This window comes from Triticum aestivum, chromosome 1A (assembly GCF_018294505.1).
Source record: "Triticum aestivum cultivar Chinese Spring chromosome 1A, IWGSC CS RefSeq v2.1, whole genome shotgun sequence".
NCBI classification, from domain to species: domain Eukaryota; kingdom Viridiplantae; phylum Streptophyta; class Magnoliopsida; order Poales; family Poaceae; genus Triticum; species Triticum aestivum.
In genome coordinates, this window is record NC_057794.1 from 147,752,776 (window position 1) to 147,779,179 (window position 26,404).

A 26,404-nucleotide genomic window follows, 5' to 3' on the forward strand; every position below is an offset into this window, starting at 1 on the left:
CTTGACTGCGATCCGATCCCCGTCACCCTCAACTACATTAATTGTATGTACTGGGTCGGCATGAACACATCTTGGATGGTGCTCGTCGACGGTGGCGGCAGCTGGATGCTCGTGGAGGTCTACACCCGGCGATTGATCCCCCTTCCTTCGATTAACACTGCACTGCTTTGGCACCGTGGCCCAGAATACTCGGAATCTTACAGTAGCCAACATGATACCATGTTTTATTTGCTCAAGGTTGTAATCTGCCAAGTGCCCACAAGATCTGCGAATTATAAAGACTTCAGGCTAATTGCGTTCTTCAACCGCGGTCTCGCCTATCTGACAGGTCACTGCGGTAAGTGGATAAATCTGCACATCCATCGCAGGATCATACATCCTCCATGGTTCTCTGATGCCATTGAACACAAGGGCTTCATTTACGCTGTCGACTCCTTCTATGGTTGGACGTATTGCTGGTCTACTCCAGTCATCGCTGCAAACGACTGTTACAGCAGTATGTTCCTTTCCTATGATATCATGATGGCTTGCTTATATTACTATCAACATTTACTGAAAAATATTCATGCTCATAACATGCTGTTCTTAAGATTGACTACATTAAGAGCCCTTTTTTGTTTGACTCCAACTTGATATGATGTTGTAGGCCACCTGGTGTCCCTACCCTTCCTAATCCCAGAACCTTTCAAAGAAAAGCGGCATGGGAGTTGCAGGTGGTTCCTGGCTCGATCAGACGACAACGAATGATTGATGATCGTTCGCACGTACCGGACGTGTTGTTTCGCGGAATACAATCACAGTCACTACAAGGTCTTTGAGCAGGATCCCAGCTTCTCTGGGCCTTCAGGAATTTTTGACTGGAGGCTGGTAAGTAGCCTTGGTACACGCTCTCTGTTTCTCGGACTGAATTATTTGATTAACCAGGAGATAACCGATGGCAAGGATCATGATGACAACGCGGTTTCGTTCATCAGGCAAAACTGTGTGTACAAAACATACCATGTGTCTCTGCATGCACCATACCCTGATATGTGCTGCCACGCTCTACAACCCAAAGTAGGAGAGAGGGTCGCAAGTATCAGACTTCGACCTGCTGGCTGGAGTTTCTCCCGTCAGGCACCCATCTGGTTCAAGCCGTCAGCCAATCTCCACAGCTTAATAAATAGTAACGTCTAACTTAGCCAGTTAGTTAGATGTGTACAATTGGTGTAGTAGGATCTTTATTTAGTTTGATGCATACACTTGTTCTTTTTTGGTGGCCCTTTTGTAATCATGGTTGATGTTTGGTTTGGAAGAGAGAGCTGCGTCTTTACTCTTCTAGCCTCCTTACTGCTTCTGTTGCACCCCCAGCCCTAGTTGCTGCCGCTGCTGTTTTCAATGTACAATTAGTAGTATATTTCGTCTGTTGGTTGAATAAATGTGTTGTTAGAACGACAAACACAATGTTTTGGAAGTCGTTGCACGGTTCGATCCTTTAGTGCCCCGTACCATATGTAGCGCATACTATTTTTCGTAGGAACACATTTTTCCACTTGTTGATAACATACATCCCACTAATGAAGTCCCAATAGAGGAGCCCATAATTAACTAGAAGGGAGGCTCTCACATGAATCTGGCCCAGGTACATGCTCATGGTCCCCTAAACATAAATAAGTAAATAAATAAATAAAGCTAAATGCTCATGCCCCAGTTCTTTATATTCACGATTTAACAGGAGGATATTATTTCCTATGGTAGTGTCGTTACATTGAGTCGATATAATTCTTAGGCAAAGAGAGCGACCAGTCTTCTTTCTCCCACCATTTTCTTCCTGCAACCAGCGGACCCATGCAAATCGTAGTCAACGTCGTAAACAGTTCTGGTCCATTTTTATTTTTCAATAAGAATTTCCAACCCAACCAGCACATTGGTGACATCACTTTATCCTCCATCTTGGTGCGCTCACCGCGGCGCTGCCGTCTGGCACTGTCAACATAATGAATTGGGAGAGGACTGTAGATGTGAGTATGACAGTATGGACCCAACAGGTCCACTCCCGAACACAAGCAAAGCGCCTCTTTTACTACTCAGATGCACCCCTCGTTTTTTTTACTCTAATCCACCCTGCTGATATCTGAGACCCACATCATTTTCAACATATAGTCAATTAATGACATAATTGCACAATTTTTTTGAGGATTTGTTCGGAGGAGCAGGCTATAAACTGGGTTGTGCGGTCTTTGTGGCCCGTCTAACAACATGACCAGCCCAACAGTTTTTTCTTTGGGAAAATAGTTACGCCACTATTTATTTTTGAAGAAAACCCAAGCTAGGCCTATTTGTTTTCTCTGACTTACTGGGCTACAAATCTTTCAAGACGAGGAGGGATGCATTCCGGCCTGGCCAAAGAGTTTGGTCAGTATCTGTTAAAAGTAAATGGGAAAATTAGTTTCTTTTTTTGTTTTTTTCTTCACTGATATTTTATATTTCATTGGATCTTAACATGACATAGTACTAATTTAATTTTTAAATTTGTTTTAGTATGACTGATAATTTTTGGATTAAGAATATTTTGTTCCCCAGCAAAAAAAATGCGAATTTTCAAAATTTCGCACATTTTTAGTTCAATTTTTAACCCTGGTACTAACCAGAAAATGGGCAGCAATTTTAAAAATGGAAAATGGGCTACAGTAAATTCCATATGAATTAGAAAATGAGTAAAAATTATAAAAATAATAGCAAATGGGTTGTACACGCCACAAATTTCAGGGTTGACTTGTTTACACAAGGCTTTGTCAGTCAACACACGATTCTAGCAGCAGTGACTGTTGGATGTCCATCCAACGGCCGACGTGCTTCTTCAATCTCTGATCTTCCTCGTCTAGCCGCCTAAACCAGCGCCGGCGGGAGTGCCTGCTCCCTTCTCTTGTGGCCCGCTGTCATCCCGCGTAGGCTTCACTGGCCCACCATACTCCCTCCGCTGTCCTGGCCGCACGCAATCAACTGCCGCCTTATTACACAGAAAAAATGATTCCTCCCACTGACATCTAGGGCGGACCGGTTCGGAGGCTGTCCTGTGGGCCTACTAATTTGACGCGTACGCAGGCCTTTGTTAACTTAGTCAACAAACGATTCTAGCAGCAGTGACCGTTGGATTTGAATCAAACGATCCTGCTGTTTCTTCAATCGCTGCTCTTCGTGCACTAGCCACCCAAACAAGCGCCGGAAAGACCGCCTGCTCCTGCTCCAGTGGCCGGCTGTGCTGCCGTTGAGGCCTCACTGCCCCCTATTACTCCCACCGCTGGCCAGGCCCTGTGGCGACGACAGGCTCACACCGCAGCCGAACCAGTGAACCCTCGTACTCCTCTCCATGTGGGCATCCACTGCCACGTCTTCCCCAGCTCCGTGTCGTCCCCTTCCTAGGCCTCGCCATTGTCCACCGCCCTGGTGCTCTAGGCGCGCCATGGTCAACGTGGTCAACGAATGACATCCATCGAACGTGGACTTTATGTGGACAGGCTGACAGCTGGGTCCACGGCCGCACACAAGGAAATGCCTCCTTATTATGCGCAAAATAATGATTCCTCCACCTGACATCTGGGACCCACCGGAAGGGCCTCTGTATTTCACAAAAAAAATGTCCCCCCGCTGACTGGTCGGACCCACCAGCTATATCTTCGCATGCAAGGAAGTGCCACCTTATTATGCACAAAAAAATGAATACTCCCCCTGCTAGCTGGGACCCAGCTTAGTGGGAGGCTGACATGTGGGCCTACTAAGTTGACGGGGACGAGGGCTTTGTCAACTTAGTCAATATGAACGATTCTAGCTCCAGTGACCGTACAATGTCCATCCAACGGCCGTAGTGCTTCTTCACCCTCTGGTCTTCTTGCTCCAGCCGCCCAAAGCAGTGCCGGTCGTGCCGCCTGCTCCTGCCTCCCGTGGCCAGTTGTGCTACCGCGGAGGCCTCACCGCCCCCTACTACTCCCACCGTTGGCCAAGCTCTGCGGCAATGGCAGCCTCATGCCGCAGCCGAACTAGTGAACCCTCGTACTCCTCTCCGCGTGGGCATCCACTGCCACGTCTTCCCCGGATCCGCGTTGTCCCCTTCCTGGTCCTCGCCGTCGTCCACCGCCTTGGTGCTCTCGACGCGGTGTGGTTAATGTGTTCAATGACCGACTTCCATCGGAAGAGTACTGTATGTGGAGAGGCTGATAGCTGGGTGCACGGCCGCAGCAAGGAAGTGCCTCCATATTACGCGGAAAATAATGATTCCTCCACCTGACAGCAGGGACCCACCGGATGGGCCACCATATTTTGCGAAAAAACGTTTCCCCCCTGATTGCTGGGACCCACCAGCTATATCTTCGCATGCAAGGAAGTGCGTCCATATTATGGGCAAAAAATATATTCACCCCATGATACATGTCCAACGTATCTATATTTTTTGATTGTTCCATGCTATTATATTATCAACCTTGGATGTTTTATATGCATTTATATGCTATTTTATATGATTTTTGGGACTAACCTATTAACCTAGAGCCTAGTGCTAGTTTCTATTTTTTCGTTGTTTTTTAGTATCGCAGAAAAGGAAAACCAAACGGAGTCCAATTGACCTGAAAATTCAAGGAACTTATTTTTGGACCAGAAGAAGGCCAGGAAGTAGAAGAATTCGGCCAGAAGAGTCTCGGGCTACCCACGAGGGTGGGGGCGCGCCCCTTGCCTCGTGGACAGCGCAGAGACCCCCCTGCCTTGTTCCCGACTCCAACACCTCTTATATAACCCAAAACTTCCAAAAAGAAACCTAGATCGGGAGTTCCGCCAGAAGCCTCCGTAGCTACCGAAAACCAATCTAGACACGTTCTAGCACCCTGCCGGAGGGGGGAATCCCTCTCCGATGGCCATCTTCATCATCCCAGCGCTCTCCATGACGAGGAGGGAGTAGTTCACCCTCGGGGCTGAGGGTATGTACCAGTAGCTATGTTTTATCTCTCTCTCTCTCTCTCGTGTTCTTGATTTGGCACGATCTTAATGTATCGCGAGCTTTGCTATTATAGTTGGATCTTATGATGTTTCTCCCCCGCTACTGTCTTGTAATGGATTGAGTTTTCCCTTTGAAGTTGTCTTATCATATTGAGTCTTTAAGGATTTGAGAACACTTGATGTATGTCTTGCATGTGCTTATCTGTGGTGACAATGGGATATCACGTGATCCACTTGATGTATGTTTTGGTGATCAACTTGCGAGTTCCGTGACCTCGTGAACTTATGCATAGGGGTTGGCACACGTTTTCGTCTTGACTCTCCGGTAGAAACTTTGGGGCACTCTTTGAACTTCTTTGTGTTAGTTGAATAGATGAATATGAGATTGTGTGATGCATATCGTATAATCATACCCATGGATACTTGAGGTGACATTGGAGTATCTAGGTGACATTAGGGTTTTGGATGATTCGTGTATTAAGGTGTTATTCTTGTACGAACTCTATGATAGATTGAACGGAAAGAATAGCTTCATGTTATTTTACTACGGACTCTTGAATAGATCAATCAGAAAGGATATCTTTGAGGTGGTTTCGTACCCTACAATAATCTCTTCATTTGTTCTCCGCTATTAGTGACTTTGGAGTGACTATTTGTTGCATGTTGAGGGATAGTTATATGATCCAATTATGTTATTATTGTTGAGAGAACTTGCACTAGTGAAAGTATGAACCCTAGGCCTTGTTTCAATGCATTGCAATACCGTTTGTGCTCACTTTTACCACTTGCTACCTTGCTGTTTTTATATTTTCAGATTACAAAAACCTATATCTACCATCCATATTGCACTTGTATCACCATCTCTTCGCCGAACTAGTGCACCTATACAATTTACCATTGTATTGGGTGTGTTGGGGACACAAGAGACTCTTTGTTATTTGGTTGTAGGGTTGTTTGAGAGAGACCATCTTCATCCTACGCCTCCCACGGATTGATAAACCTTAGGTCATCCACTTGAGGGAAATTTGCTACTGTCCTACAAACCTCTGCACTTGGAGGCCCAACAACGTCTACAAGAAGAAGGTTGTGTAGAAGACATCAAGCTCTTTTCTGGCGCCGTTGCCGGGGAGGTTAGCGCTTGAAGGTATATCTTTAGATCTTGCAATCAAATCTTTTTGTTTCTTGTTTTATCACTAGTTTATTCTATAAAAGAAAACTAAAAATGGAATTGAGGGTACCTCATATGCTTCGTCTTTTTAATATCTTTCATGAAAATAAGGATTCCGATAATTGTGCCAAAATGCTAGAAGAAGAATGCATTAAAATGTTTGGCACTAAATCTTTGAATGATGAGCATGATTGCAATGTTGTTAGTATGAACTCTTTGAATATCCATAGTAATAATGATGATTGCACTAGTCCTGATGAAAATATCTCATATAAGCATGTCAATTTTTGTGGAGTGCATAGAGTTTGCAAGTACACACCAAATAGGGAAGATAGATTTTGGAAGAGGCATGAGTGTTTATAAACTAAATGGTTGCAAGAAAGGCTAGATGCTTGTGCTGAAGATTTAAAATTTGCCATCCTTGTGAACTTTGCAATGAACGTGATCATTTAAATATCCAATGCAAATTGTTTCATGATCGAATCGTGTCCAAAAATTGTGATGACTTGATTTCCCTTGCACATCATAATGAACTTAGTCTGCTTCTGGGTTATGATGAAATGAAACGTATAACTAAGGATATTCCAGAATTTGCCCTTGATGAAGTTCTTGATTTTGATCCAGAGGAAATTTATGTGTATTGTGTGGTGAATTGTGTTGAAAATCCCTATATTGCCAATTACATAAAGACAAGGAAACAAATAGAAGATGAAGAGAATACTAATGAAAGGGAAGAGACTTCCCAATATCCTCCTATTATTTCTTATGATGAATCAGGTAATAAGGAGGAGCCTTCTATCCAACCAATCTCATTAATAACGAGCTCCAAAAAGAGGATTAAACCCACACATGATGTGAAGAAGAAAAAGAAAATACGGAGAAGCAAAGGTAATAAGGTAACCCTCCCAAATGATGTTGCTCCTATTACTCATTGTGATGATGATAATTGTTATACTATTGGTGCTATCCATACTATTAATGATGAGAGTGATTATGCTTATGATATGAAAAGTCCCAAGCTTGGGGATGCTATGTTTGATGAGAATGACATGTTTGAAAATGTATTTACTGCAATTAATGTTAGTCCCAAGCTTGGGGATGCTATGTTTAATGAAGATGATATTTGTAGTCTCCCAAGTTTTGATATGCAAATTTATTATGATGATAGCATGCCTCCAACTTATGATGATTATATTGATGACAGTGTATTTGTAGAGTTCCTGACTTTATTTAGTAATGATTCCACTATCTTGGAAGAGGTTTCAATTGGTTATGATGAGAACAAAGTTGCTACCTATGATGAATATTGTGATGACACTTATGCTATAAAAAGTAGTGATGATTATATTTATAAAAAAATTCATGATTATGATTACCCTTTTTCTGAACATTACTCTTCTAATGTGGAAACAATTTATAGTATTCGAGTCTCTTATGATACTCCCACTATTCTGAATGAGAAGAATTTTGCTTATGTGGAGAGTAATAAAATTTCTATGCTTGCAGATCATGAAAAGAATGCTTTAGGTGCTGGTTATGTTGCTGAATTCATTCATGATGCTACTGAAAATTACTATGAGGAAGGAACATATTCTTGTAGGAATTGCAATAATATCAAGTTTCCTCTCCATGTGCTTAAAATTTTGAAGTTATGCTTGTTTTGCCCTCCTATGCTAGTTGATTATGGTTCCCACAAGTTGTTTGTTCACAAAATCCCTATGCATAGGAAGTGGGTTAGACTTAAATGTGCTAGTCATATTCTTCATGATGCTCTCTTTATGTTACAATTCTTATCTTTTATGTGAGCATCATTGAAATCATCATGCCTAGCTAGGGGCGTTAAACGATAGCGCTTGTTGGGAGGCAACCCAATTTTTATTTTTGTTCCTTGCTTTTTGTTCCTGTTTAGTAATAAATAATTTATCTAGCCTTTGTTATTATTGAGTTTTTATGTTTTAATTAGTGTTTGTGCCAAGTAGAACCTTTGGGAAGACTTGGGGAAAGTCTTTGCGATCTTGCTGTAAAAAACAGAAACTTTAGCACTCACGATATTTGCTGCTATGTTTTACTGGAGAGTGGTACTTAGTTGATTCTTTTTTCAGATGATTAATGGATAATTCCTCACGTCCAGCAATTTATTTTAGAATTTTTGGGGTTCCAGAAGTATACGTTTGATCCATATTACTACAGACTGTTCTGTTTTTGACAGATTCTGTTTTCTATGTGTTGTTTGCTTATTTTGTTGAATCTATGTGTAGTATCGGAGGTTATGAACCATAGATGAGTTGGAATACAGTAGATATTACACCAATATGAATTTATAATGAGTTCACAATAGTACCTAAGTGGTGATTTATTTTCTTATACTAACGGAGCTTACGAGTTTTCTGTTAAGTTTTGTGTTGTGAAGTTTTCAATTTTTGGGTAAAGATTCAATGGACTATGGAATAAGGAGTGGCAAGAGCCTAAGCTTGGGGATTCCCAAGGCACCCCAAGGTAATATTCAAGGACAACCAAGAGCCTAAGCTTGGGGATGCCCCGGAAGGCATCCCCTCTTTCGTCTTTGTTCATCGGTAACTTTACTTGGAGCTATATTTTTATTCACCACATGATATATGTTTTTCTTGGAGTGCCATTTTATTTTCTTTTGTTTTGCTTGATGTTTGAATAATATCCCAAGATCTGAAATTCTTCAATATTAGAGAGTCTTCACATAGTTGTAGAATTATTCGACTACTCATTGATCTTCACTTATATATTTCGGAGTAGTTTATCATTTGCTCTAGGGCTTCACTTATATCATTTTGAGAGTCCTTTAGAACATCATGATAATTTACTTTGGTTATAAATTTTAAATGCTAAGAGAAGTTGGATGCTTGATAGTTGTTTTGAGATATAAAGGTGGTAATATTAGAGGTGTGCTAATTGAGTAATTGTGAAATTGATGCATACTTGTGTTGAAGTTGGCAAGTCCCGTAGCATGCACGTATGGTAAACGTTGTGTGACAAATTTGAAGCATGGGGTGTTCTTTGAGTTCTTTCCTTATGAATGGCGGTCGGGGACGAGCGATGGTCTTTTCCCACCAATCTACCCCCCTAGGAGCATGCGTGTAGTGCTTGGTTTTGATGACTTGTAGATTTTTGCAATAAGTATGTGAGTTCTTTATGACTAATGTTGAGTCCATGGCTTATACGCACTCTCACCCTTCCATCGTTGCTAGCCTCTTCGATATCGTGCATTGCCCTTTCTCACTTTGAGAGTTGGTGCAAACTTCGCCGGCGCATCCAAACCCCATGATATGATATGCTCTATCACACATAAGCCTCCTTATATCTTCCTCAAAACAGCCACCATACCTACCTATTATGGCATTTCCGTAGCCATTCCGAGATATATTGCCATGCAACTTTCCACCATTCCATTTATTATGGCACGCATTATCATTGTCATATTGCTTTGCATGATCACGTAGTTGATATCGTATTTGTGGCAAATCCACCATGCTTAATTTTTCATACATGTCACTCTTGATTCATCGCAATCCCGGTACACCGCCGGAGGCATTCACATAGAGTCATATTTTGTTCTAAGTATTGAGTTCTAAATCTTGATTTATAAGTAAATAGAAGTGTGATGATCATCATTAGGGCATTGTCCCATGTGAGGAAAGGATGATGGAGACTATGATCCCCCCAAAAGTCAGGATGAGACTCTGGACGCAAAAAAAGAGGCCATAAAAAATAAGGCCCAAACAAAAAAAGAGAGAAAAAGAGAGAAGGGACGATGTTACTATCCTTTTTCCACACTTGGGATTCAAAGTAGCACCATGATCTTCATGATAGAGAGTCTCTTATTTTGTCACTTTCATATACTAGTGGGAATTTTTCATTATAGAACTTGGCTTGTATATTCCAATGATGGGCTTCCTCAAATACCCTAGGTCTTCGTGAGCAAGCAAGTTGGATGCACACCCACTTAGTTTCTTTGATGAGATTTCATATATTTATAGCTCTAGTGCATCCGTTGCATGACAATCCCTACTCCTTGCATTGACATCAATCGTTGCGCATCTCCATAGCCCATTGATTAGCCGCGTCAATGTGAGAATTTCTCCCTTTTTGTCTTCTCACACAACCTCAATCATCATATTCTATTCCACCCATAGTGCTATGTCCATGGCTAGCGCTCATATATTGCGTAAAAGTTGAAAGAGTTTGAAAAGGCTAAGTATGAAACAATTGCTTGGCTTGTCATCGGGGTTGTGCATGATGAGAGCATTCTGTGTGACAAAAATGAAGCATGGCCAAACTATATGATTTTGTAGGGATAAGTTTTCTTTGGCTATGTTATTTTCATAAGACATAATTGCTTCATTAGCATACTTGGAGTATTACTATGTTTATGTCAACAATAAAATTTTATCTTGAATCTTTCGGATCCGAACATTCATGCCACAATAGAGAAAAATACAATGAAGAACATGCTAGAAAGCATTCCACATCAAAAATTCTGTTTTTATCATTTACCTACTCGAGGACGAGCAGGAAATTAAGCTTGGGCATGCTTGATATGTCTCCAACGTATCTATAATTTTTGATTGTTCCATGCTATTATATTATCAACCTTGGATGTTTTATATGCATTTATATGCTTTTTATATGATTTTTGGGACTAACCTATTACCCTAGAGCCCAGTGCCAGTTTCTGTTTTTTCGTTGTTTTTCAGTATCACAGAAAAGGAAAACCAAATGGAGTCCAATTGACCTAAAACTTCACAGAACTTATTTTTGGACCAGAAGAAGGCCAGGAACTTGAATAATTGGTCCAAAAGAGTCTCGGGCTGCCCACGAGGGTGGGGGGCGCGCCCACCCCCCTGGTGTTGGAGAACGTAGTAATTTCAAAAATTTCCTACGCACACGCAAGATCATGGTGATGCATGGCAACGAGAAGGGAGAGTGTTGTCCATGTACCCTCGTAGACCGAAAGCGGAAGCGTTAGCACAACGCGGTTGATGTAGTCATACGTCTTCATGATCCGACCGATCAAGTACCGAACGCACGACACCTTCGAGTTCTGCAAACGTTCAACTCGATGATGTCCCTCGAACTCCGATCTAGCCGAGTTTTGAGGGAGAGTTTCGTCAGCACGACGGCGTGGTGACGATGATGATGTTCTACCGACGCAGGGCTTCGCCTAAGCACCGCTACGATATGACCGAGGTGGATTATGGTGGAGGGGGCACCGCACACGGCTAAGAGATCAAGAGATCAGTTGTTGTGTCTTTGGGGTGCCCCCTGCCCCCGTATATAAAGGAGTGGAGGGGGAGGGCCGGCCCTCTCTATGGCGCACCCTAGGGGAGTCCTACTCCCACCGGGAGTAGGATTCCCCCTTTCCTAGTAGAACTAGGAGCCCTTCCAAGTAGTAGGAGTAGGAGGGAAGGAAAGGGAAGGGAAAAGAAGAAGGAAGGAAGGGGGCGCCCCCCCTCCTTAGTCCAATTCGGACCAGCCCATGGGGAGGGGTGCGGCCACCCTTTGAGGCCTTTCTCTCCTTTCCCGTATGGCCCATTCAGGCCAAATACGAATTCCCGTAACTCCCCGGTACTCCCGAAAATACCCGAATCACTCAGAACCTTTCCGATGTCCGAATATAGTCGTCCAATATATCGATCTTTACGTATAGACCATTTAGGGACTCCTCGTCATGTCCCCGATCTCATCCGGGACTCCGAACTCCTTCGGTACATAAAAACACATAAACTCATAATATAACCATCATCGAACTTTAAGCGTGCGGACCCTACGGGTTCGAGAACTATGTAGACATGACCGAGACACGTCTCCGGTCAATAACCAATAGCGGAACCTAGATGCTCATATTGGCTCCTACATATTCTACAAAGATCTTTATCGGTCAAACCGCATAACAACATACATTGTTCCCTTTGTCACCGGTATGTTACTTGCCCGAGATTTGATCGTCGGTATCTCAATACCTAGTTCAATCTCGTTACCGGCAAGTCTCTTTACTCATTCTGTAACACATCATCCCGCAACTAACTCATTAGTTGCAATGTTTGCAAGGCTTATAGTGATGTGCATTACCGAGTGGGCCCAGAGATACCTCTCTGACAATCGGATTGACAAATCCTAATCTTGAAATACACCAACCCAACAAGTACCTTCGGAGACACTTGTAGAGCACCTTTATAGTCACCCAGTTACATTGTGACGTTTGGTAGCACACAAAGTGTTCCTCCGGTAAACGAGAGTTGCATAATCTCATAGTCATAGGAACATGTATAAGTCATGAAGAAAGCAATAGCAACAAACTAAACGATCAAGTGCTATGCTAACGGAATGGGTCAAGTCAATCACATCATTCTCTAATGATGTGATCCCGTTAATCAAATGACAACTCATGTCTATGGCTAGGAAACTTAACCATCTTTGATTCAACGAGCTAGTCAAGTAGAGGCATACTAGTGACATACTGTTTGTCTATGTATTCACACATGTATTATGTTTCCGGTTAATACAATTCTAGCATGAATAATAAACATTTATCATGATATAAGGAAATAAATAATAACTTTATTATTGCCTCTAGGGCATATTTCCTTCAGTCTCACACTTGCACTAGAGTGAATAATCTAGTTCACATCACCATGTGATTTAACATCAATAGTTCACATCACCATGTGATTAACACCCATAGTTCACATCGTCATGTGACCAACACCCAAAGGGTTTACTAGAGTCAATAATCTAGTTCACATCGCTATGTGATTAATACCCAAAGAGTACTAAGGTGTGATCATGTTTTGCTTGTGAGGGAAGTTTAGTCAACGGGTCCGCTACATTCAGATTCGTATGTATTTTGCAAATTTCTATGTCAACAATGCTCTGCACGGAGCTACTCTAGCTAATTGCTCCCACTTTAAATATGTATCCAGATTGAGACTTTGAGTCATCTGGATCAGTGTCAAAACTTGCATCGACGTAACCCTTTATGACAAACCTTTTGTCACCTCCATAATAGAGAAACATATCCTTATTCCACTAAGGATAATTTTGACCAATGTCAAGTGATCTACTCCTAGATCACTATTGTACTCCCTTGCCAAACTCAGGGCAGGGTATACAATAGGTCTGGTACACAGCATGGCATACTTTATACAACCTATGGCTAAGGCATAGGGAATGACTTTCATTCTCTCTCTATCTTCTGTCGTGGTCGGGTTTTGAGTCTTACTCAACTTCACACCTTGTAACACAGGCAAGAACTCCTTCTTTGACTGTTCCATTTTGAACTATTTCAAAATCTTGTCAAGGTATGTACTCATTAAAAAACATATCAAGCATCTTGATCTATCTCTATAGATCTTGATGCTCAATATGTAAGCAGCTTCACCGAGGTCTTTCTTTGAAAAACTCCTTTCAAACATTCCTTTATGCTTTGCAGAATAATTCTACATTATCTCCGATCAACAATATGTCATTCACATATACTTATCAGAAATGTTGTAGTGCTCCCACTCACTTTCTCGTAAATACAGGCTTCACCGCAAGTCTGTATAAAACTATATGCTTTGATCAACTTATCAAAGCGTATATTCCAACTCCGAGATGCTTGCACCAGTCCATAGATGGATCGCTGGAGCTTGCATATTTTGTTAGTACCTTTAGGATTGACAAAACTGTAACACCCCGGATATAACTTTCCCAATTTGTACTCCAACTCTTGCCGTTTCCGGTGTTAAGTTATATTTATTTCCTCGGGTTCGGGTTTTTGTCTCCGTGTGTTGTTATCGTTGTCATGCATCTCATATCATGTCATCATGTGCATTGCATTTGCATATGTGTTCGTCTCATGCATTCAAGAATTTTCCCCGTTGTCCGTTTTGCATTCCGGCGCTTCGTTCTCCTCCGGTGGTCATTTCTAGCTTTCTTTCGTGTGTGGGGACTAAACATTTCTGGATTGGACCGAGACTTGCCAAGCGGCCTCGGTTTACTACCGGTAGACCGCCTGTCAAGTTTCGTACCATTTGGACTTTGTTTGATACTCCAACGGTTAACCGAGGGACCGAAAAGGCCTCGTGTGTGTTGCAGCCCAACACCCCTCCATTTTGGCCCAAAACCCACCCAACTCTGCTCCATCATCTAGAGCGTTCGATCACGATCGCGTGGCCGAAAACCGCACCTCATTTGGACTCTCCTAGCTCCCTCTACCTATAAAACTAGCCCCTCCTCCGAAATTCCGGATCAAACCCTAGATCCATTCGTCTTCACGCGCGCCGGACAAAAGTTGCACCGACGGACGTGTCCGGACCGCCGTCCGCCGCCACGTGGCACCCCGGGATTCGTCCGCTCGGGCGCCCACATCGCCGCGTCTCCCCGCCACGCCGGCCCGCGAGGGCCCGAGTCCGGCCCTCCGCGCCGACCGCTCGGGCCAGAGCGCCGCGCCGCCGCCCGCCTCGTCTTCCCCACGCCCGGCCGCCGCTCCCCGCCACCGCGCCGCCCGCGCGCGCCCTTGCCGGCAGCCGCCTCGGCCCTCGCCGGCGATGACCGCGGCCGCGCCGCCCCGCGCCTCCCTGCCATGCCGCCGCCAAGCCGCCGCAGCCGCCTCGTCCCCTCCGGCCGGCCCCAACCTCCGGCAAGCCCCACCAACGCCGGCCGGTCATCCTCGTTATCCGCGCCACCGTGCTACAGTGTTCGCACCGGATCTTAGATCCGTGAACAGTAAACCCTAGGGGTAAAATTTTGTCTAAGTCCCTAAGATTCCAGATCCAAGTGCTCATGTTCATAGCTCCGTAACTTTGCATCCGTAGCTCCGATTCATGCATATAGCATATCAAAATGTTCATCTCAGAGAGTACATCATTTCATTCCATTGCATAATTTTCATTTGAGTTTATCCAAGTGCTAATTTTTATTTACTTGTTGGGATATCATTATATTGCTATGTTATCTTAATGCATCTATATACTTGGTAAAGGTTGGAAGGCTCGGCCTCTCGCCTAGTGTTTTGTTCCACTCTTGCCGCCCTAGTTTCCGTCATATCGGTGTTATGTTCCCGCATTTTTGCGTTCCTTACATGGTTGGGTTATAATGGGAACCCCTTGATATTTCGCCTTGATTAAAGCTTTTTCAGCAATGCCCAACCTTGGTTTTACCATTTGCCACCTAGCCTTTTTCTTTCCCTTGGGTTCTGCAGACTCAAGGGTCATCTTTATTTTAACCCCCCCGGGCCAGTGCTCCTCTGAGTGTTGGTCCACCTGTCAGCTACCGGTGGCCACCAGGGGCAACTCTGGGCTGGCCTACCCGTACCTAGGACAATCTGAGTGTGCCCTGAGAAAGAGATATGTGTAGCTCCTATCGAGATTTGTCGGGACATTTGGGTAGTGTTGCTGGTCTTGTTTTAACCTATCGAAGTGTCTTGAATTACCAAGATACCGAGTCTGATCGGAACATCTTGGGAGGAGGTCTATTCATTCATTGACTGTGAGATCTTGTCATGGGCTAAGTTGGGACTCCCCTGCAGGGATTGAACTTTTGAAAGCCATGCCCGCGGTTATGGGCAGATGGGAATTTGTTAATGTCCGGTTGTAGATAACTTGAACCTTAATTAATTAAAATGAATCAACTGAGTGTGTTACCATGATGGCCTCTTCTCGGCAGAGTCCAGGAAGTGGACACGGTGTTGGAGTAATGTTTGCGCAGGTTGTTCTCTAGTTTCTCGCTCGTGCTTTGCCTCCTCTTCTCGCTCTCTTTTGCGAATAAGTTAGCCACCATACTTGCTAGACGCTTGCTGCATCTCCACATATATTTACTTTGCCATACCTATAAGCTTAAATAGTCTTGATCGCGAGGGTGCGAGATTGCTGAGTCCCTATGGCTCACAGATTACTATTACACCAGATGCAGGGACTGATGATTCCACTCCAGGAGACGCGTATGAGCTCAAGTGGGGGTTTGACGAAGACTCTCAACGTTACTATGTTTCCTTTCCCGATGATCAGTAGTGGTGCCCAGTTGGGGGTGATTGGGACCATGTCCCATGTTGGGTTCTCTTTTATTTTGGCGCCGTAGTTGGGCCATGAGTGTTTGGATGATGTAATGTTATTAATGTACTTGATTGACGTGGCGAGTGTAAGCCAACTATGTTATCTCCCCTTTTATTATTATATTACATGCCATGTTTGTGAAGATTGCCTAACTTGCGACATATGCCTTCAATGCGATTATGTCTCTAAGTCGTGCCTCGACACGTGGGAGCTATAGTCGCATCGAGGGTGTTACAAGTTGGTAATCATAGCCTTCCCCGACCTTAGGAGCCCCATTGCTTGATCGTTTTTAGCGGCCGAGTTGTGTCTAGAAAAATGTTGTGAGTCTTTTAGGAATTATATATCGGAGAGATTAGGAATTCTTTTTACTTCCCAGTCTCCTCATCGCTCTAGTAAGGCATTCTGACGTAGAGTTTTGACTCTTCTCTTCTCAAATTTCACTAAAAAAAATTTAGGATCACACGGGTATCTTGGAATCGTTCCGATGGTTTTATGATGAGAACATTGTCTTGGTGCCTCCTGTCAGGGATTTAGTGGAAGTGTCCCGGGGAGTTGAGCTCTGAGGTTTTGTCATCATAATTTTTATCGTTGCAGTTCTGGAATACCTGAGTTTAGTATGCCGACATCGAAAATCTCTTTTATGCAGTTCGTTGGTGAGATAACCTCGACGCCACCCAGTACTGGGGCGGGAGTTCGGGAGTATCGCCATAACTTGTATAATGGATGCTTTTCGAAGGTTGAGGTAGATGGTTTCCGAAGGTTTCTTGGTTATATGTTGAAGGATGGATATAGCTGGATGTAGGATTTGCTAGTTTGGGTGAGATATTATGCTTCCCCTGTATCCCCAACACCTGATTGCATAACCGGAAAGGTTCGGGAGTTTCATAGGTGGGAATTCGAGTAGCTCTAGTTCTTCTTCCACGGATATTGGTTTGAGATTGGGATTTCTTACCGATTATTCGTTCTTGATCCGTACCTTGTTGATTTATTTCTCTACCTGAATTCTACGTGGCCTCTCAATTTATGGATATGTGACCATGTTAAGAGGAATGCATTCGTTCATTTTGTTCGGATGTGAAGACTATATGTTGCAATTTTCATTCCATTGGATTCAGTTTCAATATTTGTCTGTCAATGTGCTAATGGTGGTCAACCTCTTCAGGATGGCTCCTCCAACGCGCATGACTCCGAATCCTGATCTGCCACCACCTCCACCTCCTTCGGAGGCATGGCAAGCTGTGATGGCCGCAACCAATGCAAACACACAGCTGATCATGCAAATTCTTCAAGAGCGCAATCAAGGCAACCAAGGGAATCAAGGCAGCAACTCCGCAGTTTTCTCGGTCTCGCAAGCTATTGCCGAAGATTCACTGAAAACTTTTCTAAGATCGCGAAGCCTCTCTCAAATCTTCTCTAGAAGCATGTCAAGTACGTTTGGTCTCCGGAGTGTGATATTGCTTTCAACACTTTGAAAGAGAAATTGATTACTGCTCCAGTTCTGACTCTGCCTGATGAATCCTAGCCGTACGAGGTCTTTTGTGATGCCTCTCTCCAAGGTCTTGGCGCAGTTTTGATGCAAGAGAAGAAAGTTATTGCTTATACCTCCCGCCAGTTGAAGCCTAATGAGAAGAACTACCCCACTCATGATCTCGAGTTGGCGGCAGTTGTGCATGCTCTTTTGACTTGGAGACATCTTCTATTGGGAAGAAAAGTGGACATTTTCACTGATCACAAGAGTCTCAAGTACATCTTCACTCAGCCTAATCTCAACCTCAGGCAAACTCGATGGGTCGAAATGATTCAAGAGTATAATCCGAGTATCGAGTATACTCCAGGCAAGGCCAATGTGATTGCTGACACTTTGAGCAGGAAAGCTTATTGTAACAGTCTGATTCTCAAGCCTTATCAACCCGAGCTTTGTGAAGCTTTCCGCAAACTTAATCTGCAAGTTGTTCCTCAAGGTTTCCTCGCCAACCTTCAAGTCTCTCCTACCTTGGAATACCAGATACGCCAAGCCCAGCTTCTTGATGCTATGGTGAAAAAGGTGAAGATTGGGATTGCCAAGAGTCAGTCCAAGTACAAGTGCTACCGCCTTGATGACAAGGACACTCTCTTCTTCGAGGATCGTATTGTGGTACCCAAAGGTGACCTCCGTAAAGTGATCTTGAACGAGGCTCACAATTCTCTCCTCTCCATCCACCCTGGGAGCATGAAGATGTATCAGGACCTTAAGCAGGCTTATTGGTGGACTCGAATGAAGCGCGAGATCGCTCAATTCGTGAATAAATGTGATCTCTGCAGAAGAGTGAAGGCAGAACACCAAAGGCCAGCAGGTCTCCTCCAACCTCTTGCCATTCCAGAATGGAAGTTTGACCACATTGAAATGGAATTCATGACTGGGTTTCCAAAGTCCAAGCGTGGCAATGATGCTATATTCGTGGTCATCGACAAACTCACCAAAGTGGCTCATTTTCTGCCTATCAAAGAGTCGATCACTGCAGCTCAATTGGCGGAACTCTATACCTCTCGCATTGTCTCTCTGCACGGTATTCCACAAGTGATCTCTTCAAACCGTGGCAGCATCTTTACCTCGAAGTTTTGGGATTCTTTCCAAAAGGCCATGGGCACGAACATCCCCTTCAGCACAGCTTTCCATCCTCAAACTAGCGGTCAAGTCGAGCGTGTCAACCAGATTCTTGAAGATATGCTCAGGGCCTGTGTGATCTCCTTCGGCATGAAGTGGGAGGATTGTCTTTCTTATGCTGAATTCTCCTACAACAACATTTTTCAAGCAAGTTCGGGCAAGGCCCCTTTTGAAATTCTGTATGGCAGGAAGTGCCGTACCCCTCTCAACTGGTCTAAAACCGGTGAACGTCAGCTTTTGGGTAATGACTTAATCACAGAGGCAGAAGAAATGTGCAAAGTCATTCGAGATAACCTCAAAGCAGCCCAATCCCGTCAGAAGAGCTACTATGATAGTAAGCACTGTGATTTGGCTTTCGAGATAGGAGATCATGTTTACCTCCGCGTCTCTCCTATGAAAGGTACTCGTCGCTTCGGTATCAAAGGGAAGCTTGCCCCCAGATATGTGGGACCTTTCAAGATTGTCAGCAAGAGAGGCGACCTCGCCTATCAACGCGAGCTCCCTTCAAACTTTGCAAATGTTCATGACGTGTTCCATGTCTCTCAGCTTCGAAAGTGCTTCAAGACTCCTGACCGCACCGTCAACTTCGAGGACATTGAGCTCCAAGAAGATCTCTCTTATCGTGAGCACCCAGTTGCTATTCTTGAAGAGACTGTACGCAAGACTCGCAAAAAGTCAATCAAATTTCTCAAAGTCAAGTGGTCACACCATTCCGACCATGAAGCTACCTGGGAACGCGAGGATCACCTCCGTTCTGAGTACCCGGCGTTCTTTCAGTCCTAGATCTCGGGACGAGATCCTTTCGTAGTGGTGGAGTGTTGTAACACCCCGGATATAACTTTCCCAATTTGTACTCCAACTCTTGCCGTTTCCGGCGTTAAGTTATATTTATTTCCTCGGGTTCGGGTTTTTGTATCCATGTGTTGTTATCGTTGTCATGCATCTCATATCATGTCATCATGTGCATTCCATTTGCATACGTGTTCGTCTCATGCATTCGAGCATTTTCCCCGTTGTCCGTTTTGCATTCCGGCGCTTCGTTCTCCTCCAGTGGTCATTTCTAGCTTTCTTTCGGGTGTGGGGACTAAACATTTCCAGATTGGACCGAGACTTGCCAAGCGGCCTTGGTTTACTACCGGTAGACCGCCTGTCAAGTTTCGTACCATTTGGACTTCGTTTGATACTCCAACGGTTAACCGAGGGACCGAAAAGGCCTCGTGTGTGTTGCAGCCCAACACCCCTCCATTTTGGCCCAAAACCCACCCAACTCTGCTCCATCATCTAGAGCGTTCGATCATGATCGCGTGGCCGAAAACCGCACCTCATTTGGACTTTCCTAGCTCCCTCTACCTATAAAACTAGTCCCTCCTCCGAAATTCCGGATCAAACCCTAGATCCATTCGTCTTCACGCGCACCGGACAAAAGTTGCACCGACGGACGTGTCCGGACCGCCGTCCGCCGCCACGTGGCACCCCGGGATTCGTCCGCCCGGGCGCCCACATCGCCGCGTCTCCCCGCCGCACCGGCCCGCGAGGGCCCGAGTCCGGCCCTCCCCGCCGACCGCTCGGGCCAAAGCGCCGCGCCGCCGCCCGCCTCGTCTTCCCCACGCCCGGCCGCCGCTCCCCGCCACCGCGCCGCCCGTGCGCGCCCTCGCCGGCGGCCGCCTCGGCCCTCGCCGGCGACGATCGCGGCCGCGCCGCCCCGCGCCTCCCGGCCACGCCGCCGCCAAGCTGCCGCCGCGTCGTCCCCTCCGGCCGGCCCCCGACCTCCGGCAAGCCCCACCAACGCCGGCCGGTCATCCTCGTTATCCGCGCCGCCGTGCTACGGTGTTCGCGCCGGATCTGAGATCTGTGAACAGTCAACCCTAGGGGTAAAATTTCTTCTAAGTCCCTAAGATTCCAGATCCAAGTGCTCATGTTCGTAGCTCCGTAACTTTGCATCCGTAGCTCCGATTCATGCATATAGCATATCAGAATGTTCATCTCAGAGAGTACATCATTTCATTCCATTGCATCATTTTAATTTGAGTTTATCCTGATACCCGAAATGCTGTTAGAAGAAGGCTACTTCAGATAATTGTCAGATCTGCTACTCCCTTTAGCTTTTTGTCATTTTTGCTATGATTATTGTGTGCTTGCTATGCCCTGATGCTCTACATGAGTTTTGTTAAGGGTTTTTTCATCTTTCTAGAGGTGCAACCCATGTATATTTGTGATGTGTGTGGTGACTAGTGAAAGCTTGCAAAGTGGTGCACTTGGTAAATCTGTTTTCAGATACTTAGTATTTTCACTAGTCCTGGAGTTGTTTATCTCATGATGCCATATGTTCATGTTGTTTCCTAGTGATCCGTGCCTCTTTTGAGGATGATAAGTAAGGATGTTTTGTTAATCTTGTAGTGCTATATCCATCCATGTCTTTGTTTGCAATTATGGAGCAACCTAGCTTGAGTCAATCGAGCTCTACTTTTGCTACTTTGTGAATCTGGGCAGATTGTCAACTTGTTTGCAATTTTGCCGATGATGTTGTAGTTGATCCGTGCATGCTATGCTTGTTTTCTTGCCATGTCTAGCTTGCATTTTGTGCCTTCTTGATGGATGTATGCTTGTCTTGCCATGACTTGCACCATAGTGAGTGCATCGAGCTCGTAAACATGCCTACTTGAGTTATATTTCAGCATGTGTCAGTTTTCACTAAGTCTGAAAACTAATTATGTTTTTGCTATGTTCACATGCTTGCAATTGTATTTTCTGATCCCTTTTGGCTCAAGGTCACTAAGGGACTTTTGTTAAGCTCTTTGAGTAGCTCCATGCCATGCTTTACTTTGTCATGTTCAGATCCTGTGGCATGTAGTTTTGTGGCTCCGAAGAGGGCTACCTGATCTGAAATTCCAGACAAGTGTTAATTTCACTAAGTCTAAGATCTGTTTTCCATATGCATTTTTGCCATGCTTGTTTGAACCTGTTAATCGATGAATTGGTCGTAGCTCAGTGCTAGACTTTTGTTAAACATCTTGTGTGCGTCCCTGCCATGTATTTTGTTGTCATGTTTGGATGTTGTAGCATGTTCATTTCATTGCATTTAGATGCCTACTTGTTGTAAATCGCAGACCGGTGTCATTCTTGAATCGCTCGCCATTTCCAAACCGTAACTCCGATTCCGGCGTTCTTTATATCGTTTTCAAGCGATTTCATCTCATCTTTCCAGTGGCACACTTGGATTTCCAAGTTGAGGCCAGGATCTTGCATTTCCTGTCATATCTTGCATTTTGCATCCCGCATCGCATCCCGCATAGCACATCATCTTTGCATCATATTGTTTGAGCTTTGCACGTGGTTGATTGTGTCCTTGTTGCTTGTTTGTCTTGTTTGGATAGAGCCGGGAGACGAGTTCGCTAACGAGGATCCCGTTGAGTTTGCTTTCGAGGATCCAGTCAACTCTGACAACTGTGCATGCAAGATGATCATACCCTCGAAATCACTACTATCTTTGATATGCTAGTCTGCTCGCTCTTTTGCTATGCCATTGCTATGATGCCTACCACTTGCTTGTAAGCCTCCCAAATTGCCATGTCAAACCTCTAACCCACCATTGTCCTAGCAAACCGTTGATTGGCTATGTTACCGCTTTGCTCAGCCCCTCTTATAGCATTGCTAGTTGCAGGTGAAGATTGGAGGATGTTCCTTGTTGGAACATTTATTTACTGGTTGGGATATCATTATATTATCTTGTTATCTTAATGCATCTATATACTTGGTAAAGGGTGGAAGGCTCGGCCTCTCGCCTAGTGTTTTGTTCCACTCTTGCCGCCCTAGTTTCTGTCATATCGGTGTTATGTTCCCGGATTTTTGCGTTCCTTACGCGGTTGGGTTATAATAGGAACCCCTTGATATTTCACCTTGATTAAAGCTTTTCCAGCAGTGCCCAACCTTGGTTTTACCATTTGCCACCTAGCCTTTTTCTTTCCCTTGGGTTCTGCAGACTCAAGGGTCATCTTTATTTTAACCCCCCCCCCGGGCCAGTGCTCCTCTGAGTGTTGGTCCACCTGTCAGCTACCGGTGGCCACCAGGGGAAACTCTGGGCTGGCCTACCCGTACCTCGGACAATCTGAGTGTGCCCTGAGAAAGAGATATGTGTAGCTCCTATCAGGATTTGTCGGCACATTCGGGCGGTGTTGCTGGTCTTGTTTTAACCTGTCGAAGTGTCTTGAATTACCGAGATACCGAGTCTGATCGGAACGTCTTGGGAGGAGGTCTATTCCTTTGTTGACCGTGAGAGCTTGTCATGGGCTAAGTTGGGACTCCCCTGCAGGGATTGAACTTTTGAAAGCCGTGCCCGCGGTTATGGGCGGATGGGAATTTGTTAATGTCCGGTTGTAGATAACTTGAACCTTAATTAATTAAAATGAATCAACTGAGTGTGTTACCGTGATGGCCTCTTCTCGGCAGAGTCCGGGAAGTGGATACGGTGTTGGAGTAATGTTTGCGCAGGTTGTTCTCTAGTTTCTCGCTCGTGCTTTGCCTCCTCTTCTCACTCTCTTTTGCGAATAAGTTAGCCACCATACTTGCTAGACGCTTGCTGCAGCTCCACATATACTTACTTTGCCATACCTATAAGCTTAAATAGTCTTGATCGCGAGGGTGCGAGATTGCTGAGTCCCTGTGGCTCACAGATTACTATTACACCAGATGCAGGGACTGATGATTCCGCTTCAGGAGACGCGTATGAGCTCAAGTGGGAGTTCGACGAAGACTCTCAATGTTACTATGTTTCCTTTCCCGATGATCAGTAGTGGTGCCCAGTTGGGGGGTGATTGGGACCATGTCGCATGTTGGGTTCTCTTTTATTTTGGCGCCGTAGTCGGGCCATGAGTGTTTGGATGATGTAATGTTATTAATGTACTTGATTGACGTGGCGAGTGTAAGCCAACTATGTTATCTCCCCTTTTATTATTATATTACATGGGATGTTTGTGAAGATTGCCTAACTTGCGACATATGCCTTCAATGCGATTATGTCTCTAAGTCGTGCCTCGACACGTGGGAGCTATAGTCGCATCGAGGGTGTTACAGATTGACAAAACCTTCTGGTTGCATCATATACAACTCTTCTTTAATAAATCCATTAAGGAATGCAGTTTTGTTTATCCATTTGCCAGATTTCATAAAATGCGGCAATTGCTAACATGATTCGGGCAGACTTAAGCATAGATACAAGTGAGAAACTCTCATCATAGTCAACACCTTGAACTTGTCGAAAACCTTTTTGAGACAATTCTAGCTTTGTAGATAGTAACACTACTATCAGCGTCTGTCTTCCTCTTGAAGATCCATTTAATCTCAATGGCCCGCCGATCAATGGGCAAGTCAATTAAAGTCCATACTTTGTTCTCATACATGGATCTCATCTCAGATTTGATGGCCTCAAGCCATTTCGCGGAATCTGGGCTCATCATCGCTTCCTCATAGTTCGTAGGCTCATCATGGTCAAGTAACATGACCTCCAGAACAGGATTACCGTACCACTCTGGTGCAGATCTCACTCTGGTTTACCTACGAGGTTCGGTAGCAACTTGATCTGAAGTTACATGATCATCATCATTAGCTTCCTCACTAATTGGTGTAGTAGTCACAGGAACATATTTCTGTGATGAACTACTTTCCAATAAGGGAGCAGGTACAGTTATCTCATCAAGTTCTACTTTCCTCCCACTCACTTCTTTCGAAAGAAACTCCTTCTCTAGAAAGGATCCATTCTTAGCAATGAATAACTTGCCTTCGGATCTATGATAGAAGGTGTACCCAACATTTTCTTTTGGGTATCCTATGAAGATGCACTTCTCCGATTTGGGTTTGAGCTTATCAGGTTGAAACTTTTTCACATAAGCATTGCAACCTCAGACTTTAAGAAATGACAGCTTAGGTTTCTTGCCAAACCATAGTTCATACGGTGTCGTCTCAAAGGATTTAGATGATGCCCTATTTAACGTGAATGCAGTTGTCTCTAATGCATAACCCCAAAACGATAGTGGTAGATCGGTAAGAGACATCATAGATCGCACCATATCTAATAAAGTACGGTTATGACGGTCGGACACACCATTACACTGTGGTGTTCCAGGTGGCATGAGTAGTGAAACTATTTCAGATTGTTTTAACTGAAGGCCAAACTCTTAACTCAAATATTTTACCTCTGCGATCATATCGTAGAAAGTTTTATTTTCTTGTTATGATGATTCTCCACTTCACTCTGAAATTCTTTGAACTTTTCAAATGTTTCAGACTTGTGTTTCGTTAAGTAGATATACCCGTATCTGCTCAAATCATCTGTGAAGATCAGAAAATAACGATACTTGCCGTGAGCCTTAACACTCATCGGACCGCATGCATCAGTATGTATTATTTCCAATAAGTCAGTTGCTCGCTCCATTGTTCCAGAGAACGGTGTCTTAGTCATCTTTCCCATGAGGCATGGTTCGCAAGCATCAAGTGATTCATAATCAAGTGATTCCAAAAGTCCATTAGCATGGAGTTTCTTCATGCGCTTTACACCAATATGACCTAAACGGCAGTGCCACAAATAAGTTGCACTATCATTATTAACTTTGCATCTTTTGGTTTCAATATTATGAATATGTGTATCACTACGATCGAGATCCAACGAACCATTTTCATTGGGTGTGTAACCATATAAGGTTTTATACATGTAAACAGAACAGCAATTTATTCTCTTACTTAAATGAATAACCATATTGCAATAAACATGATCAAATCATATTCATGCTCAACGCAAACACCAAATAACACTTATTTAGGTTCAACACTAATCCCAAAAGTATAGGGAGTGTGCGATGATGATCATATCAATCTTGGAACAACTTCCAACACACATCGTCACTTCACCCTTAACTAGTCTCTCTTCATTCTGCAACTCCCGTTTCGAGTTACTACTCTTAGCAACTGAACCACTATCAAATACCGAGGGGTTGCTATGAACACTAGTAAAATACACATCAATAATCTGTATATCAAATATACCTTTGTTCACATTGCCATCCTTCTTATCCGCCAAATACTTGGGGCAGTTCTGCTTCCAGTGACCAGTCCCTTTGCAGTAGAATCACTTAGTCTCAGGCTTAGGACCAGGCTTGGGCTTCTTCACTTGAGCAGCAACTTGCTTTCCGTTCTTCTTGAAGTTCCCCTTCTTCCCTTTGCCCTTTTCTTGATTTCTACCTTCGTTGATTTCAGCATTACGAAGAGCTTGGGAATCGTTTCCGTTATCCCTTGCATATCATAGTTCATCACGAAGTTCTACTAACTTCGTGATGGTCACTAGAGAATTCTATCAATCACTATCTTATCTGGAAGATTAATTCCCACTTGATTCAAGCGATTGTAGTACCCAGACAATCTGAGCACATGCTCACTGCTTGAGCTATTCTCGTCCATCTTTTTAGCTATAGAACTTGTTGGAGACTTCATATCTCTCAACTCGGGTATTTGCTTGAAATATTAACTTCAACTCCTGGAACATCTCATATGGTCCATGACATTCAAAACGTCTTT